Genomic DNA, 19525 nt, shown 5'->3' on the forward strand with positions numbered 1-19525 from the left:
TTTCTCCAAGCCTTCCACTGTTTCTTTTATTTTAATCTCTGAAGTTTTCACTTTAGATAGACCAATTAATAAAGCAAATACTGAGTGGAGTCTTACTTTCCATTCATGCTATTTTTCTCCCTTAATGTTTTGAAGATTCCTCCCTTAAAGTTTTCCGTTATCATAAAAAAACACCCCCAAAATGTACATGTTCAAACTTATGCTTAATGACAGTGAAACTACAGATCACTATGGCAAAGGTAAAGTTCAAAGGCTTTCTCAGTTTCTTTGCTGTTCTTTTTCAGATGTGTAACTCACAGAAAAACTGTCCATGATTTTCACAACTTTTACTGTCCCACCATTTCAGGCTGTTATGTCTAGCAGAGAACCTGCTTTCCAGTGCAGTTTCTGAGCGTGTTTTGCTCTGAAGACTTCAAATTCTTCTCAGGTGACTCTTTTTTTCCCAAATATGCAATGTGATAAAGTGCCTGGATGCAAATAAATTGGTCACCAAGAAAAGGAGTAAGTAAATGGCTTCTCTTCAATAAGCCAATTAAAAATGTTTTTATCATAAACTCCCTTTTACTACCAGTGCTGTGCACTCTTTTAGAACTGATTTATAATTTCTATACACTTGTGAAGATAGCTGTGAACAAATACTTCAGCAATGCTCCTGCACATAACATACTTTGGGAAATAGCTTCAAGAGAAGAGCTACTCATGTTCTCCTGCCCTCAGCTGTCACAAGAAAGAAAAACTCAGTCCAATCTTTGAAGCAAACAAAACCCACAGAAAAAAAAAAAAAAAGAAGTGATCCCCTTCTTGTCTTCTTCTTAGGGAAACTGGCAGATGAGACCCAGGGCGGTAGGAAAGATTTTTCTCAGTGCTTCAGAATTATTCACTCTTCCTGCTTGTGGAGGTAAAACAGAAAATACAATGATGGTTCCTAGTCAGATCTGCACTTAGGCATGGAAATTGTTTCTCTCCAGCGACTGTACAAAGAGCCAGGGTTTGTCAGTAGCAGTCTGAATCACTGAAGATTTTGGATGTGACAGTAGTCAGAAAGCCTGAATCAGGCACCCCAGGTAGTCAGCTGGAGTCTAAAAATGGGAAAAATAAGGGAGACAGAGCACCATAAATTCAGAGGGCAGGTATTTTTCTATTCTAAGTCTTCAAATCTGCCTTAAATCTATGCTATGAACATAGCATATTGGTTCCTCCTTCTGCTGTGGGTAATGAGGCACCCTCTGAAACCACTTGCTAAATTACACAACATCTGAATGCAGGATGGGATTATGGCACCGCTCTGCTGTTTTAGCATTTCGTTTGCAGGCAGCAAGTGCTCTTACCTACTCACAGGCTGTCAAAAATGTGTGTGTCTTTTGTGTCCCACAGAAGTTGTGTGATGGGAGGAGGTTTCTCCCTAGAACCCATCCCATACACTGCACGTATTTGAGCTTTCCAACCTGCTGGTAGCAGGCAGACATATATTATTGGTAGTGCCAGCAACTGTTCTCTTGTCTTAGCCCAACATGGAAACAATTGCTCAGGGGTTCTGTAAATAATAGTTCTTTGGTATCATTAAAAAAAAAAAAAAAAAGCCCCTTGGTACACAATAAACTGGCAGTAATTTTCACATTACTCCAGACAGTATCCCATTCATTGCTTGACAGATCCGTTTTTAATTCAGATTTCTACTTCTCCTTTAGCTCTCCTGTTGCAGGTAGACAATAGAATTTAACTGTTTGTGTCCATCGCCCATGGCTTTATTTGCTGTCAAACTGTTTCAGGAGGATATCTAGCAAAAAGCACACACTTTTTTTTTTTTTTTTCAGACAAAACCCACAGTACTCAGGGCTGTTCTACAGAAAGTACAGAAATTTGGGGGGGGGGGGGGGGGAGAGGAGCAAGCTAAGAAGATCTGACAGTAGCTAGTGTGAAGCCCACCCCAGGCTTTTGAAATTGAGCTTTACAAATACATCTGCCTGACTCAGATCAGGGACACAGTATGGCAAATAATAAGGAGATTGGAGAGGAAGCCATACAGTTCTGAGAAAAACTGCACCCCAGCCTAATGCATTTAAAAATTGTTCCCAAAGCGATTTTAAGTAATGCAAATTATGCCAGAGAATGGAAAGTACTCATACCTAAATCTGCAGTCCTGTCAGCTGCACAGAATCTTTTGCTTGAAACTTCTTTAACAAGCCCTTGGTCCACTTACACATGTGACAGCATTTGTGGGGGACAGAGAGGCAGAGATGGAGCGAAAGCAAGTTTTGGAGAGTGGCACTATTAGTGCTATGAGCCCTATGTGGTACAAACCCAGTTTCTCTGAGGACTGATGGTTTGCCTGTACACAGGAAGGCTGCTAGCAAATCAAAGGCAACGGTAGGTCTCTGTCGATTAGAATGAACCCCTCTCTCCAGCTGTCATAAAATCAATGTATTCCTTCTATGCTTGCCCTGACAACTATGCTGTAATAAACTTCTAGGAGCAGTAGTAACCAGGTATTACATGGAGGTAGTGATCGTGTGTGGCTGACTTGTTCTCTCTGGGTACAAATGCTAGTCATAGGTTCCCTAGTTTTAATTCTGCTCCCCACAGCAACTGAGATGCAGGTGTGCTTCTCAGAAAAATTCCTGCCTAGGATATCTGCAGCATGCAGTAGTGTCTGTGCAGAAACAGATGATCCTCGTGCTTATGTCAGCAGACCTGCGTGGCTGGGCAAAATTAGTTTTCAGAGAAACAATTCTGAGGTGCCATCTGCAAAGCACAAGAATGCATCATACCATGAGAGTACAAAATATATGCATCTTCATCCAAGATGCTGCCCTATCTCCCCCTGCCATATGCTCCAACTGCTAAGCTAAGTTCTCATTCCTGACTATGTGCCAAACAGTAAAAACAGCATAACCCCTTGAGTTATATCCAGTATTGTAGGGCTACTGGATCTTCAAATGATCATGATTCAGCACCTGAAAATTGAAATGAAGTTGTAATATTCATGGCTGATAGTGAAAAGTGAATAGATTTAAAAAGTAGGAACCACAAGAAAGTAACCTGAACTAGGCTTCATCTTTCATTTTTCTTCTCTTTTTTGTTCTTCTGTGTTAGACTGCTGTGTCTCACACAGGGGGAGGGAACTCACAAAGGGATTAAAGAAAGAGCATAAACCAACATCAAATAAGGGGTAGGTAACTAAAAGATCGTTGAGTTTAAATATGATCCAACTCACTGTTGATTCCTTACTGAAAATTCCAGAATTTAAGAATGAAATTAATAGCAATTAACAGAAATTCAGATAATAGAGTAATCCCCCAAAATTGTTGTAGAATTCATTAGAGAAATAGATGTCCTATGGATTTTTTAAGCCAACATAAGGAATCTAATGGAGAATCGCAGCCCCACTGGCATACTGCACTACCTTTAAAATTTTTCACTCAATTCAGAATTACCAGGTCTGAACTCCATGTTTTCAAACCAGAAAAGAAAAAAGTAAACTAACAGTACCTACTCCAAATACTACCAGAGAATTAATGTTTATTCTCAATCACATTTTATCCAAATTCAACAGTATGGGGTTACAGTTCCACTGGAATGAAGGTTTAACAAGCACAAAAAAGAACCTTGGAGCAATAATTAGATAATTACAGAAATGCCATCCCTTTAAGTACCACTGAACTCCTCCCACGGGGGATTCACAGGAAGACCCTAGTACAAAATGAGTGGAAATCCAGCACCAGTGCTGAGAGATATCGGCCTTGTTTCTACAAACACTTACTGACATAAATAATCCCACACAATGGAAGCCCAGGCTGTGCTGGTTTTTACCTGTGCTCACTCCTGCACATAAAACATGCATATTCTTCTTTGCTGGAAAAATCCTGCCCTGGCTACTGTCCTTATGGATTTATCCTTTGCTTCATTTGCAGAGGAAAAAAGATTGCCTCACTTCACTAGAAAAGTGGGCATCAGGGTTCAGTGAGGGAAGGAATCTGGGCAGTTAGGACCACTGGATGACAGGAATATCAGCTCCACTGAACCATCTTCCTCTTCATGGCAGGTACAAAGAGAGCTGTGAGGGCACAGTGAGGACGAAGTAGAGAAGGACCAAATTCAGAAATACAGCTGCAGTTTGAGCTTTCCCGTGCCTTCCTCTGCTGTTGGCTACAGCCATTGCCACAGAGCAGCTGCTGGCCACCACCAGCAGTTGAGCAGGCTTCCAGCCAGCCCAGTTTATTTGCCCAGTGTCCAATACATGGTTATTCTGTGGCACCCCAAGCAGGATAATAGCTTGTCCCTCGCACATCAGTGATATCAAAATATAAAATAAAACATCCCTTATGAAGCAGTGCAACTTCTGTAATCACTTAGCTTTGATGAAATCTTTAGGAAGAATGTAAAGACTCCAGCAGGGAAAATCAGAGCCACACTTTTCAGCGCAAGTAAAGCCACAAATTATATCACATGTTGCCAGCAGAAGTCAGTTTTACTCTAGTAATTTGCTTTGTAGTTCTTCTGTTTTTAATATGTATTTGCCATCTCAAACACTGTACGTATAAATCTTTTTTACTATAAATAAAATATATATGGTTCAGTTAAACTCGGCAAGCATTTAATTTTCTCTCAAAGTGTCCTAGGAGTATGAGCCACCTTGGTTTTGCCATCCTTACCTGAGTGCACCTCCAATGTCTACGTACAGGCTGGCATAATTCCCTGAGTCACATCCATTCCTGGTGCTGCCGGGCAGGACTTAGAGCAGCAAGATGAGATGTTGCAATGTGTGCATCAGCCGCATTATGGTTATTGTAGAACGGGGCAAACAGAGGTAAAAGCACTCAGTAAAAAATGCTTAGTGAAGAGAAAAGCAAGCAAACAGGAATCAGTTACATGCATGCAATACAAAGGATGTTATTAGAATCTGGGACATGCTTTATATCGGCACACCTACTGTTCTTAATCTTCTTTAGTTTAATTAAGGCAGTTATTCACTGGGCCTTAGGTAATGTGCAGAAAATCCTATCTTTCTATCTGCAAAGATTGCTAGTTGCGTATTGCTACTTTTAGTGGCTGGGTGATACGGAGCAGACATTTCCCCCATCTCTTAAGAAAACAATGCTGTTTTTTGCATGAGTTTAGTGTTCACAGATGCTGTCATTCCTACTACTCTAGAAATGAATTTACACAGAACTGCTTCCTTCAGCAGAAGCACCCTCACAGTGGTCTGCCTGGCACCTGGATGGGGGCACCTGGAGGCAACCAGAACTTTAGCAGCATCTTTAGTGACAGAGAGTCAGGTTTTAGGAGGCCACGACTCAGTGCATGGCTCAAGCACCTGCCTGACTCTAAGCACACGCACACTCCTGTGCTTATTCAGCAACTGCTCGAGGCCAGGCCTGTGCTTAAATTACATGGAAGCCTGCTGGACTCCAGCACACATTTCAGTGCTTTGTGAAATAGGATCCACGTTGATTAGAAACCCAGAAGACATCTTGAGTATAACCAGATTCTGACAATTATATTTTACTTGGACTTAATTTGCTTGGCCACAGACTGCAGTAAGTGGATTTGAACACAAACATATCCAAGGCACTTCTTTGAATTTTTTGAGAACAAATACTCTGCATCTACACATTTTCCCCTTGATATAAACTTTTCTAATGAGTAGTTAAGAGATAGTAACCTTTAAATTTTAGGCATGAGACCTCTGCTCCCAGAGGTGTTCCTTAGCTTTAAAAACTTCTCTAGAGGGATTGCTGCACTCTTTTGGAAAGTAACTCATCACTCCACTCCATCCACTTGTATGGCTTTCGTAACGGGCCTGTCCCCAGCTTCCCCACCACCACTGGCACAATATTTAAAGTAATTTAAGAGATCTAGGAAGAAGAAATTCAACTAAAGGCTGATTTCTCTTCCAGCATATTCAGATGGGCCAAGGGTTGAATGCATTTTTTTGCTGTGCGATGGATTTTCCTAGGAAGAAATCACTTCTAGTGAGCAGTTCAGCCAGAAGGCTTGTTCTCCAGCTTGCTACTAAGATGCCTTAAAAAAGTTTACCATTTTACTCTCTTTTTACTTATTTTTAAAACAACCTAGCTTGCTTACCTTACAAGATACCTACATGAGAGCATTCATGTTACTGTAGACACATAAATGGCTTTCCTCAGGAGAAGATAATAAAAGACTCATATAAAAGCAAATGATCCTATTTTATGTAAGCTTCTCATATATCCATGAGCATTTCCCAGGACACATAGAGACACACACACTGCCTATCACAAAAGGGTATACCTGCAGGACTGGATTCTGATGCACAAGAGGTCAGTTTTGTTCTAGTTATTCAGGGCTATTACATGCTGTAGTGAAGGATCTTTCTTCTCTCCCATGCTCACTCTTACTAATATGATTAGAAAGTGAGTATCTCCTGTGGAAGGAATATTGATGACAGTGCACTTAACTCTGGTTCCTGCACTGTCACAGCATATACGTGAGGGAGGAGGCTCCTTTACAGGTCCTCTAATTCTTCAGTTCTCTATGATTTTCAGCAACTGTGATAGATAAATGCAGTGCAATATATTATTTTGACCCAGGAAGTAAATTAACCATAACACATTTGTAATTTAGAGATTAACTTACATTTTGTCACATGAAAAAAATATGTGGCAATGTTATAAATAATACAAAATGAAAAAACCCAATTCAGATCTTAGACATGCAACAATTTCCCCAAGATTATTCCCAGTAAAGCTGCATAGTTCCTGGCTCAATTTCTGTGTTTCAAGATTGAAAATCAGCATTGTTTTTCTCAAACACACTCGCATACCCGTTTTCCCTGGCATCTCTTAAATAACTGCTACATATCCTTTCCTTCCCCCCTCCTCCCCCTTGCCTTTCTACTGGGTTATCTTCTCTTTTTTTCTTCCTTCCCTCTCTTGTTCTGCTGCCTCCAGGACCTCATAGTTACTACTTCATGCCCAATCGCTCCTATTCAGTCCTGTCTCCCTTTCTCTCTCTCCACTGGTAGGGAAAACTTACCAGAATGTGTATTCTCCAAGCACTCTTTTCATTTAAATATGAAGAAGAGTCATCTGAGCCTCTCTCCTAGAAAAGAATTGGTCATTTGTCAGTTGAAGAAGTTTCTTATCTTTATGTACTTTTGAATAACTTGAGATTTTATTGTTTTATGTTTCAGTTGTAAAAATAAACATTTTGCTGGAAATCAAAAGCGAAATGATATTATTTTGTCTAACAAGTCACAGTGAAACCTTTGAGTGCTTAAAAGCCTCAGCTATGCTTTTGACAGTAAATTGCTTTTTAGTAACTAATTTATCATAGAAAACAGAAAGTTATGTTTCCCAAAATGTGCAGCAAGGCTGCCTTCGAACTCCGCGCTGCTTAACTTTCAGCAGCGCTTTCCCGGGTGCTGCACACCAATTCCCTCCCACCCCGCTTACATGCATATTCAATGGACCATATGCTTGATCTCAAATATCTCCAGGCATTATGGATCCTATTCATCAAGAAGTGGCTTGCACACTCATGAGCAAGGGAGAAAAAAAAAAAAAAAAAAAAAAAAGAGACCTTTTCAAAGAGCATTCAAGAGTTTTCTGAGAAAGAAATCCCAGTACACAGTGACCTGTACGTACCAGGCCATGGTCCACTTTAAACTAAACCCACATGTTTCTGCCGAAAACACACATACGGGCATTAAGAAATTCTCATTATTTCGCCATAAAGGAGGTCTGTATAGAGATCTCATGAGGGATTTAGGCAGGAGCTTACTGACAAACACAAACCTAGTGATTCCTCGGAATCCAAAGCGGTTTGCGGGGTGACAAGGCAGACCCATCATCAGCCCCTGGTACACGACAAAAGCGGAGGCAGCTCCAAAGCCAACACACCAACTGCCTCAGGATCTGCCATGCAGCCAGATGCTGTGTTGGGAATATTTCCCTGACACCGTGGCATATGGGCTTTGCATTGCCATTTGAAGAGCATGAGACGGACAGAAACAGTCTGGAGAGGGTGGGAAATGGATGACATGTCAGCCCGGTGCTTGGATCGTTGGGTGATGCTTAAATGCATCTTTGGCCTTAAGGTAAAGAAAAATTTTGACCCAAAGGAAGCCCTGATGTAGCTGGGGTTAGATGCAATGCAGTTAGTATGTATCAATTTATTTGCTTTGTGTTTGATTTTTTTTTTCTTCTTTTTCAAACAAATGAAAAGAATTCTCTACCTCCCCCCCCCCCCTTGTCAGAGAAATGCAGGAGCAGTTCAGAAATATATTTAAATAGAAATTATGCCATTGTGTCCTCACACTTGTTTCTCAAAGCTGCAATACTCTGTTCACTGCTTTGTGAAACCTGGATAAAGTACTGTCACCTACTGCAACCAGTCACAGCAAAAGCTAAGAGGATTCCACGTCTGAGTGACTTCAAGGTGCATGGAGCTGTCAGATCCATCCCTTTCTTCTTCATTAAGAATTGTCTGACATTGCACCACTGCACTGTTTTTTTCCAGAGCATGAAGAAGGCACCATAAAAGCAGCAGAAAAACAGCAGGGGCCAGTGGGAGAAGGTGATGAGGCAGGAGGTCCAGAGGAGGAGGGGACCACATGCCAAGGAAGCATGTACCAAGGAAAAAAACCCAGAAAGCAGAACATGCTCAGCAGGAAGATGATAGCGAAGAGCAGGAATGTAAATAGCACTGCAGAATGGACACCTTTATTTTTTTTTTTATTTTTTTTTTTTTAAATAGAAAGCTAAATCTCAGGAAAAGAATCCCTGAAGGTACCACATATGGGAGATTCAACAGCAGCAATGTACCATATTTGCTTTCTTCCACCCTTTTCAAGAGATCTTGGTCTGATAGTTGTCAAAAGTAGTTCAAGTCTTGCTAGACTAAACCACCCTCTATGTGACAACTTCCTTCTGTTCTCCTCAATAACCCTTCACCCACACATGGGCACACCTGCCTTCTTCACCCACACAGCCCCAGCACACGGGTCAGCACACAAGCCCCCCATGCGCCACCCACCAGGCAGGAAACACTCTGCTCCTGCCACTGCAGCTGCTCTGCAAACTCTGTAGCCTGGAGAATCATGATCAAGTGTGCATTGCCCCTGCTCGCTTACGCAGCAAGTAGGGATTCCTCCATCCAGCTGTTCCTGACTGAGCCAGCACTGTGTGAAAGGAGAGATGGAGGAAGTTCATGTTTCTGTACCAACTATTCCCAACACCATCTGCACAAAATGTATCATGCTCTGAATGCAGTGTGCTCTCCTAAAGCCAGTCAAGAAAATGGTGCTCCTTCCTGTCCTGCTGGCCCTCTGCACACCTTCACTGTTTGCATCTCATATTTGTTGTTTTCCACTGCAAGCAAGATTCTGCCAGTGGTATTGATGAGCTGGAAAAAAGAAATAAGGAGAGAAAAATAAAAATAAGTGAAAAGAAGGAATTACATTTTTCACCCCGTGCATGCACTGCTTGAACTGCAACATTTGTACTTATGAATCCTGAATAAGTGCTTGACCTTTTAATTGTTTCTTCATTTATTGTTCTCTCAATTCTGCTTCCCACTCTGTGCTACTGCATCTATGTGGATAGTTGCTCTTCAGACTCTTTCTTCTTGCTTTGTTGAATTTTGACTTTGCAATCAGATGTTTGTACAAAAGCTCTTACTGCCAGCAGGACTCTGACACAGATTTGGGTGCATGAATGTCCCTGTCTTCAGTAGTGTCCTTGACTTTATTTTAGAAAAGAAAAAGTCCTAGTATAATAGTACATTTTAATTAAACCGTGAACAGCTCCCGTAGCAAGCACGAGGAAAATCCTACTCTATCTCCATAGCAGTGCTGCATAAAAACAGAGAACATCTTTTCATACCTGTGGCTTTAATGGCGAGTGTCATGAGACATACAATATCATTTAAAAGCTGCACTGTTTATACTTTCACCCTTCGAGTGGCTCCTTGTTGTGGGGCTTACAATGGATTAGCTTCATCTTAAAAAAGGAGATAGAAAGATAACTCCTTGAGCATGCTGAATGAGGTACTGTGAACTTGTTGTGATAAGGACCTAGTATTAGTTGATTGGCATCAAACATCATGGATTTATTTATAGTTTATCAAGCATGGTGACAACATGGATGCGGGTTGTCAAAGGAAGTCAGTTCCTAAAGAGACAGCTAAATATTTAAGGGTCACATTTTCACATATGCTTGAGACTCCAACCCTCTCTCTCTCATGAAATCATGATCTCTGTTGCCTTTAGTCTTAGGTTATCTCACCTTCCAAAGGTGCATCATGCTACTTTTATAGCTCCATTTCTCAGCGACCCTCAGGAAGAGACACCCACCCCTGAGGACTTTTCACAGTATACCTTTCCCTGTTAAGGCATAAGTGGCACCCAAGGTGCTTGTGCTTGCAGCTCTGGGTGCAAGTTCAAGCTGTGAGTCTGTCTGTGGGCTTAGACCAGAGCAGCCAGAAGCAAAGCTTCCGGGTTTTTTTTGCATGCACTGCAAGCACCCATCCTACTGAGTGAAAAGGATGCAGTTACAGGGAGGACTCGTAATTAATCAGTAATCTGGATCACCTCCCTTCCCTCTTCTTTTACTTCCAGGCCAAGGTGTTGCCATCCAGTTCAGCTGTTCAGCCTTAATTCAGTCCACACAGACAGAGGCTGCTTTCCTGGCTTCCTCTGAACGCCTGCCCACCAGTGCATTGCAGAAGCTGTACAAAACTTATAAAAAACCATATTTTAGCTGAGCAGGATTTTATTCATTCTATCATTTTCTGAGGAGCCTGGAGAATGAGATGGTAATTTTCTGGCTCTAAAAGCTGCTTTTTACTTTATCACCTGGACATCACATTATAATATTTGCTCATGGGAAAAACTTCATTCAAGAATTTCAGAAAGAACACGGGTTCCTCACCTAAAACAAAGCACCCCCTCTAAACATACTTATGATTTTTGTGGTGTTAACTTAGTGTTTGATGACAGTTTAGAACCAAGGTAATATGTGAAGCTGTGATTCCAATCTATATTTCTAACAGCCTTAGAAATGGGAAAAATAAATTCAGCTGATTGATCAGAAACCAGAAGGATTATGCTTACAAAAAGCTAACGAAATCCACTCTGCAAGATAACTCTTAACTCATTGCTAAGACAGCTCCATTGATTGCAGTCAACTTACAAGAAAAGTTAATGTGTTCCACTAAATAAGAAGCTGTCTGAAGATTACAAGGTAAAAATACATATTTTCGTAATACCCTCTGAAGCCTTTTTAAAAAACTTTATGCATTAATCCAGTTTTTTTGTTTTCAGACATACACTTACAAATTAAAATAGGAGATTTGTGCCTGGCAGTCTAGGTCCTGGCTGTTCCATGCCTCAGCTTTGCAGTTTGGTTTTGCCCAACTAGAAGCAAATGAAGTCTATATACCGAACAACTCATGCTGAAGGAGAAGCAGCTGCTCCCTGACACTGCTCTCTACAGCACACAAATCTTGCACTTTTGCAGAAAGAGAACAAATACTTGCAGAAAATACACATGGAGTTTGATGCTCAAGGGGTATAAGATTAGGTCCAGTGTATTGACTAGGGAAATAGCCTGCAGGCCTTAGGCCAGCGAGGCTGCTTGCCAGTGACTTCATTAGGGCTTTTGCCTATGAAAGGGCTGCCTGTTTGGATCCTGGAAACTTGCATCAATACGTCATTTTGTGTGACTAGAGTAAGCAGAATGTGTCCAAAGCGCTGGCCAGTTACGGACCTCAATCTGCCTCCATTTACAGGCAGTGTCACTCTTAGGAAATCAGATTTTGGTTTGATCCGAGGCTCCTTTCAATAGGACTTTCATCACTGACTTCAACTGACAAAGTACCTCACTCGAAGGCCCCCATTCTGTCTTGTATCTCCCCACAAAAGAACACCAGCAGCTGATTTCCTTCACAGACTTTGTCCAGGAATCCCAGAAACCCCCAAATCTGTGCAAATTTCAGTCGGTGCTTTGCATCCTTGAGACACCCCTCCCTCCTCCCCATCCTTGTTCCATGGCAGCGGGGCACCCATGGAACCACTATGCCAGTGACTCCCAGAGCCCCTCTGCAGAGGGGAGAAAGGAAAGAATGGGGTGTTGTAACAGATGCAAAACCTGTGCATGTCTGGCAGCACAAGTTTACATCCTTACACTTCAAAATCTTAAGAGATGCATTGCCCGTCGTTCAATGGCAAAAGACCAGCAAACAGTCTCCTTCTTGGGCTTCAGTGCTCTCTGATACCATCAGGGCAGCAGGAGGAGGCATAGGCTAGTTTGGTGGAGTTACAATTTTTTGTCAAAGAGGAGACAGAGAAAGCAAAAACCTAAGGACCAACACCCCAACTCCCTGAAATAGCACTGCACACAGATACCTACAGCATCCTCACCCACGTAGTGCAAAACCAGGAAATGCAAGAATGTTGAATTCTTTACCATATGTTAAAAAGAAATTCTAGCAAGCACTTCTCAGGTCTATAGCAAATTATTGCCCCTCTGTTTTTTTCAAAGACCCTTTTTATTTCCTATTTGCTTTTTTCTGAAAATCACTAAGAACGTGCATTTTAGTTGTCTCAAACTAACAGCACAAAAATTTTTGTTAAAGGACAGACTGAAAACGATTACCCTATTAATGAAAATAAAAGGTGGAATTAACTTCTGGAGACTTCATCTACAGCTCACATTACAGTAGATCTAATGATTTCTGAGAATTCATTAGGAATTTGTGTCATTATATACATGCGGTAAGTGCCACACACAGATATTTATTGCTCTGTTGAATCAGTGTCGATTCGATCAACTTACCTTTGACATCAGCATTTCATAATTTTCTTAGTCATTTCCCCATGATGACCTCACAAAACACGCTCTAAAGCAGTGCTAAGCCATTTGAATGCTTCCCATCCTTTCCATTATGCAGTGCTTCTCCTAAAATCTTACTTTTCCCTTTCCCAGTCGCCCCTTTCCTCCCCATTCCTTTTTCCTCTGACCCCGTGCACTAAGATTCTGAATTAGCTGCATTTATCAGCTTACCTCTTAAAATACATATCCTTGTAGTGAAGGGAAAGGACAAGCCAAAAGCACAAAATCTATTTTTAGCAGATGGGTCCTAACTGTACAAACTTTAGCGGGGGTTATTTTCTCTCTCCCCCTCCCCTCCCCTATCACCCCCCCACCCCGCCCAGTTCCTGGGTTGCGCTCCCTTCAATCTTGTCAGCTGTAAAATGGGTCTCTTTTTAACCTATAATGGATCAGTGAGATTAAAGGTGAAGTCATGAATTAGTAGCAGTGACAGCCCAGCACGATGGCCCCGGCAGCAGGGGGTCTCCCTTTGTGCTCGTCCACTCTGACCCCCGTGCCACTCTCCGCCTGTGGGAACCGGACAAGAAGAATGTCGGGGTGGGGCTGGGGGCCGCCTGCCCCAGCCCCTTCGCCCGGCCATCGCCCCCAACACATTCTTTCCTTGGAAATATTCTGACATCACCCCGTCATACCTCCTTGCTGGCTCCTTCGTTAACTCCTTTATGCCTTGCCGCCGACGGACAATGGGTCCTGCTGCAGGGTAGAGGAGGAGGAGGAGGAGGGGAGTGGGACATCTTTCCCAAGACAACTTTTTCAGAGGCTGTGGACCTAAGGCAAGCACATTTTTTAAGGTCGGGAGGTGGGTGAATTTTCTAGGAGCTGGGCTGTGTGGCTGGAGGTGCTACTGCCAGTGACAAAACAGATGAAGCACGTCCAATGATGCAAGAAAGATTTATCTGGGCTTTTAAACTTGAATTTCTAAAAGAAACCCAAAACCCGTCCATACCATAAACACAGCTTGTTCAACACCTACATTTTTCCCTGGGACGTACGTCAGAACTGTCCCTTAGAACCACTGCAAATGTATGATGCATTTCCAGTCTCCTCCATGAAAGACTGCAGTAAGGCAATGTCAGAGAGAAACTCAAACAACAGGAGCTTCCGCTTGGGAATTCTTCTTTTGGGGAATACCTGACAGCTAAGGGAAAGCAACAGAGCTACGTCTTGTTGCAAATATGAGACAAATTGGTCTTCCTGTTCATGTTCTCTGGGATGTATTTTGTCCTTACTGAAATGTAAATGCAGTGTTGAATTCAGCCTGTCTTCTAGGATAAGCTAGACTGTTCATGGTCCTTCCCAATTAATGCACTAATTAATTAATTATAATGGGATTTCTTATCCTGGCTGATTTACCTTATCAGTAAAGAAAGTCTCACATTTCTGAACACTTTCTGACACTTTGAAAGCAATCCTAGTGCACCTACCACCAGAGCTATCCCAGCTCATACTGCTTCTCTGGGGGACATAACGCATACGCAGGGCTTAGCTGGAAAGGACAGCCCCAGAAAACTTATAGAGGATCTTCCCTAGAAAACCATAAGAAGATAACTAGAAACAATTTCACTGGCTAAGGAGACATTTCATTCCCATAATAACATAAAGTCTGGTGAGAATTCAGTATCAATGTGTCTTGGAGTTCTCCACAGGAGGATCCTCCACGCTCTGGCAGAGTCAGGTGGGATTTAAGCCCCTGAAATGGCACAAAGGCATTTTAAGATGCCTAATTTCAAAACTCTAATTCCTGCTTGGAGGCTGTCTAGCCCTGGGGAAACATTAGTGTTTGCAGGATTTTCCCATTTTGCTCTAAAAGATGCCAGGCCACTTGCTTTTCTGTCCCAAGTGGAGTAGTTTGGTAAATGGCTCCTTTGTTAAACTACTTTGCAGATACTCCTGAGGTTCACATGAAGAAAATCTGGATCCAGCCTTGGAGCAGAGGGTAATGGAAGCAAAGTTTGTGTTACAGACAGCTCTGTTTTCTTGTGTGACCCCATTTTATCTTTTCTGTGGCTCACTAGGATGTGGAGATATCTCCTGTAAAACTAGCACTGAAAAATTAATGAATGTCCCAGATGGATACAGGGAATGGACAGGGCAGACACTGTGAGTCTCTTCATCTCTTGAGCAACGTGTGATCATGTAACCTATATCTGACTGGAAAGCTCGCCCCAGCCTGCTCCAGACCACACCACAGGACAAGTGTGCATGTAGTCATTGCCAAGGAAAAGCAGCAGCTCAGAGGGCTTCAGGAGAAGCAGTCCTGTCTCAGGGCACCAGCAGTGGTGGGCACTGGCTGGAAGCAGTCAGCGAGATGTGCAGATGGCACAGTCTGAAACAGGTTTCTGAGTAGATTGAGCTGACAGCATTTCCACACCAGCTCATGTCAGCTGTGTGGTATCCAATTACTCTTTCTGCAGGTCTGCTGGACCTTTTTTCCCAGAACAGGCTCCATCCCCGCCTGGCATCTATGAGGCTGCAATCCATAACGCTACATTTTGAAGACAAAGAGGAAAGTGGTTTGGAGTGGTACCTAACTGGCAAGGGGAGACTGCAGGATGCACATTGCAAAGTGTCACTTAGCAACATGACACATGAGGAGCACACTAGGTCACAGAGAGTCCTGGACCAAATGGGACGCTTGCACGTTGCCACTGAAATCCCCTTCCATGTAATGCCCTGCAGGCTCAGGCTGTGTTGGAAGAATTCAGACCACATTCAGCAAAGGGTTTAGCCGGCTGAGCAAGTTGCCTGCTGGTGTGTAAGATGTTCTTTTACACATGGAGTAGATCGGGATCCGTGCAAAATGCAACATCAGTATCTGTCCAGTATCTATGGTGCTCTTCTGTTTCCCTAGGAAGTGGGGCATTTAGGTGCAATTTTTCCTCCGTCTGAGAGAAATCAAACTCACGTCTTGCTCTTCCTGAAGGGTATCCCAAACTTTATATAGTTTTATGTCCTCAGAAGGAAAGCTGGGGACAAAGCTAATTTTACTCCTGAGATCTTTACTTGAAACATGAGTAGATCCCAGGTTTCCCCACTCAGCCCCCAGGCTACAGGGTAAAGTTCCTTCTCCCTGGCATGCCACTGAAGGCAGGGCCTGGATGCCCTGTAGCAATGCTCTAGCAAGCAAGCTCCTAGCCAGGCAGTAGGCACACCCTGGGAATGGGAGAATGTCTTGCCAGAAAGGGGAGGGACCAGAGCCTCCTAAATCCTGGGCAGATGCACTGGACAGTAAACATCTATAAAGGATTATATGAAACACTGACTGTGTCCTACATTTAGAAATGTATGCTATTCAGGTTTTTTAGAAGTGTTTTGCCTCCCACAATGAGGGAGGTGAGCGAGGGTGTGCACACAGGCAGGCAGGGCTGACCCCCCCAGAGGTCAGGGAAAGGTGTCTTGGGGAGCACCTGGCTCCCACCCTTCCTCTCTCCCCGCTGGTTAGAGCCGGCAGCGTGGGCCGTTTCAGGGTCTCTCATACACTGTGTGGGGAAGTAGGGGCATGGAATAAGGCTCAGGACCCCAATATGAGGAGGAGTGGCATGTGGGAAGGAGTTCCCCGCAGCATTCATTTCTTTCCTTAAAGGCTTCAAAGACCTTTCCCGGAATTTGGTCCTCAACTCACCCAAACACAAAGAGGAACAATGGCATTAAACTTATGGACTGGTCGTGTTGCCACAGCTCATGATTTCATCAGGTATATGGTATTTCTCCTTCAAGCTTGGGCTCTTGGATTCAGCTGACTCAGTGGGACTCAACATTAAACAAAAACTGAAGTGTCCTCAGGATCTGGAGAACAGGTTGGAGGTAATTGCCCTTCTAACTTTGATACCAGGCAGCAAACAACAGTCAATAAGTCAATGTAAAAAAGTACTTTAAAGTGCTGTTGGATAAAAATCATTATAAAGAGCTATTCTTTTTTGTTTGTTTTGATATTTTAGATCCCATCCCATGTTTTGTGGCCCTTGGCTCATATCTGCTGAATGGCAGAGCTTGGGAATCCTCTGACTTCACCACAGTCAGAAATGTTTCACAGGTCTCCTGCTTCAGAGCTGCAGGAGACTCCTTTCAGGGCTGGGGAAGGCTGGGGCATGGGTGGAAGTCTTCAGCCAAGAGCTGTGAGGGGATCGAGGGGGAGGGAAATCACCTCACGGAGTCACAGAGGCATCAGACACCTGTGTATTTACCCTGGACAGTTGTTCTCTGTCCCTCCCCACCCAGACCTACAGTTCTGTTCATTCCTCCACAACCCAGACCCAGGACACAAGCAGCCCTGGGGACATCTTGAGTCTCCTTGGTGGCTCATTAGTAGCTGAAGAGGGGACCCAGAGGGAAGCAACCCAGTCCCAAGCCACGGTAATCTCCAGGTCCATTTCTATGTGAAACTCCTAAAGGGCTGCAGCCTCCCTAATTACTCTTGTCAGACCTACCAGAGTGCATGGGTTGGGGCTAGCACGGAGGCTTGGTTCCTTGCCTCCTGCCTGCCCGTGCAGCCCTGCATCCTCAAAGTGCCGGTGGTGAGGTTCCCCGCCTGTGCCAGAGCAGCTTCTCTTCTCCACCCCTGCTCTGCTCTCACTGGAGACCGTGGCTGCAAGGACACCAAAGACACTGTCTTGCTGGTCTGCTTGGGCCTAGGCAGTTCATAGTAACTAGTGAACGTAAGGATGGAGAGCTTTTGCTGAGCACTGCCTGCAACACAAGAGCATTCTTCCTTTCGTGTCACCTCTGCTCCTGGCCATGCAACCCAGCAGCAGCTCCTGCAGGTGCATCAGGCACCCCAAGCTCCCTCCACAGTTATGACTGTTACCTGCCCTCTCCTGCCAGCTTGGGGTGAGCTGTGCTGGGTGCTGGGAAGTGGCTTGCAGGGCTGGTGCTCTCCCATCTCCTCTGCAGGCTGTCACTTCCGTTGTGCAAGGCGAAGGTGTGCGTGTGCAGGCGTTTGTATGTACATGCGTGTGCACGTGTGTCTGTACGAACAGAGTCTGTGACATTGCTTCTCTGTGCAGAGTGGGTCAGGATAAGGGATGGCATCATTTAGTCCTTCCCCTACACACCGGCGTGGGAGGTAGGCAGGCAGGTAGGTAGGTAGGTATTATTTGTGCTGGGCGTGGGGCTGACATGGACTATATTGATCTCTCTTTTTGCCATTCTTGTTCCCAGGGAAAAGAAGGGAAGTAAAGCCAATCCTGAACCACTATGTGCTGTATCCTGCCTTAAACAGAGCTTATAGCAAAGCCACAGTTTAACAACAGCCCTTTAATGAGACACTCAAGTAGTTTCTTTCTGGAGGAAAAATGGGATTAAAAGTCTTTTAAAATTATCAATGCTTCTCCAGTATTTCACTATCAGTCTAGTCCTTGATATTCAAGAGCCAAAAACATTGCAAGCCACATTTTAAATTATTATATTTTTAATTATTATGGTTGCCCATTTCTCATGCTGCTCACTTAAAAAACAACACAATGGAACGGTTCATCCCTCATTACTAGCCTCTGAGAAAATGCTGGAGATACATTAAAACATCAAGCTTTCAGATGACTGCAACTTCTCTCAAATACTACTAAAGACAACCAAAAATGTCTCCATTAGAAATATAAAAACATTTTGTGACCAATCCTCTCCTAGGAAGGTTTATTATAGTTCTAAAGTCAATTCCAGCTCTGCTTTTTTCAGATATCTACTAAACTGTATTGTGAGAAAAGTATAAAGGATTTTAATTTCCATTAGATTTTTATTTTAATCACCTAAAAATCATTCTTATGGAAATGAGAAAGACAAAAAGATTCCCCAGGGACTGAGAAACTTCACTGATTTGCATCATTAACACTGAAAAGAACTTGCCTGGAAATGGCCCCTTCATGTTTTCTTTTATTTACATTTCCAGACAAAAATAAAATTAATTTCTACAAGAAGGTTTCTTCTAGATTCATACTCCACTTTTATTAGTCTACCTGCTAAAACATCAATATAGCTTGCTGTGCTTTGATGGACTGATTTACTCTTTGTTATACTGGATATTCTGCTCCCCCTTCCCCACCCCCCCCAATTTTTACCCCATTTGTAAAGGGCTTGCAACTCGGGGACTCTTAGTGATCACTGATTGTATTAGCACTCATAATTAACACCAGTAATTGTTAAGACACTTTTTGAACAATTATCATTCGTGGCACAGAATGAAAGAAAAGTGACATTCATTTAACTAAACTCTGCATTGGGTTTTTTTTTTTTTTAACAAGCCTGTCCAAGCATAAGCAAAAATGAAAAACCAGAGAACACTAAATATATATTTAAATGCAGACAAATTTCTATGACAAAGTAGTTCTTTCAAGACTTGAATCAAAATTTTAAATAGTTTACCTTCTTTGTGTCTTCTAAAGAGTTTTACGTAACAAACTTTCAGTGTCATCACTAATAGCAGTTCATGCCAAGGATTACTTTCTTAAAACTGCTACTCAAGCCTTGTGATTTGCAGTACACTTCTTATTACAGGATACATTATGCAGAAACCCTCTGCTATGTGATGGGACATGGCAACCCTGCTGTGAGAATGCCTATCAGCGCTTCTTTTAAGGCCCTTTCTCAATTGTCAGCAAAGTATTTTTTAAGGTTAAAAGGTGTAAAATTATTCTGAAATGCTTTTCTGACCTGTCGCCTAT

This window comes from Falco naumanni, chromosome 2, assembly GCF_017639655.2.
Source record: "Falco naumanni isolate bFalNau1 chromosome 2, bFalNau1.pat, whole genome shotgun sequence".
Taxonomy (NCBI): domain Eukaryota; kingdom Metazoa; phylum Chordata; class Aves; order Falconiformes; family Falconidae; genus Falco; species Falco naumanni.